Source organism: Hordeum vulgare, chromosome 3H (assembly GCF_904849725.1).
Source record: "Hordeum vulgare subsp. vulgare chromosome 3H, MorexV3_pseudomolecules_assembly, whole genome shotgun sequence".
NCBI classification, from domain to species: domain Eukaryota; kingdom Viridiplantae; phylum Streptophyta; class Magnoliopsida; order Poales; family Poaceae; genus Hordeum; species Hordeum vulgare.
Genome location: NC_058520.1, coordinates 614,501,053 through 614,502,314, shown reverse-complemented (window position 1 = coordinate 614,502,314; position 1,262 = coordinate 614,501,053). Strand labels below are relative to the sequence as shown.

Sequence of the window (1,262 nt, the reverse complement as noted above, 5' to 3'; positions counted from 1 at the left end):
TGTCCTGTGTGGACGTGTTGTAACTGTTTTCGCCCGGTTTTTTGTTAATCAACCGGGAAACTCTCTTCTTCTTAATTAATGAGATGAGGCAAAGCTTTTGCATCCGTTTCAAAAAAGAAAGATAGCTACGAGCTTTAGATACTTTGGCATCGTCGTGTAACTACGGTAGAACCATTCATCCTGCTTCAGGGAAAACTCTAGGATCTGTTCTTCTAGATAGGATGATAACGGTACTGCGGTGTTGTTTTCTCTTTTGGGAGCATCGTTTGTGGAGCAGAGCTAGAAAACAGAGGCAGGAGATGGAGCGGCTTTGTCTTGCGCGGAGCTTTCAGTGGAGATGTCAAGTCATGCCTGGCCGACAGGTGCTACGCTGTGTCATGTCTGGTCGGCAGGTGCTACGCCCGACAGATCTTTTAGAATCTTCGTGTCTGGAAGGACGAGCGCGGGGCGGTGGCACCGTTGGGCGTGGTGGTGGCGTCGACAGATGGACGAACTGGCAAGAATGATGCAGATCTCTCTTTTAAAGATGGGTCAGCGATTCGATGATGATGGCGGCGTCTAAACGTGTGCATGTGGTGCACGATTTAGGTCTACTGTACAAGTTGTGGGTTCCGATACGTTACGTGAATGAATCGGCAACGACACCGATTTTAGATATGGAGAGTGATAACACATTAAATTAGCGAGTTTTATAGGTGTGAGTGGAGGTTTCGGGTGGCTTGATGTATGTTTTTGTTAGACATATATTAAAAAAAAGATGGACGTATGCGCCGATTGATGCAGAGGTAACCTCCTTTACGAAAAAAGAATTAATTTGTGCATTGCTACATTAGATTGAGATATTTGGGGAAGTTATGGTTGAGTGACGTACAGCGGACAGAGTGACCGCATAGCGCAGTGGATTAGCGCGTCTGACTTCGGATCAGAAGGTCGTGGGTTCGACTCCCACTGTGGTCGTATTTTTTGGTTTTCAGAGTACGACCGGCCGAAAATTCAGAAACTGCGTGGACTCTGAAGACAGTGACATTTTCTTTCTTTCAACAGTTTGGCAAGGCCGAATCGCTGGCTGTCAAGTGCAGAGTACACGGCTCAGCCAAACAGAAAAAGTCGAAAGCAGTACAGATCCCCAATCACAAACTTCATCAGGGTACAAAAAATTTCCAAGACCGCAGGGTTCAAACCAACATTCAGGAACTTCACTTCTTAGGAAAACAGGGAGCCGTCCCAGCGAACACAAGGCCACTGATTACACTTCTTCATTA

General features: G+C 46.4%; 1 non-coding gene across 1 annotated transcript; it reads left to right on the top strand.

Moving 5' to 3' along the window:
• Positions 1-883: 883 nt before the first annotated feature.
• TRNAR-UCG lies at positions 884-957 on the top strand. The gene has a single exon. It is a non-coding gene; the product is annotated as a tRNA-Arg (tRNA).
• The last annotated feature ends 305 nt before the right edge of the window (positions 958-1,262 follow it).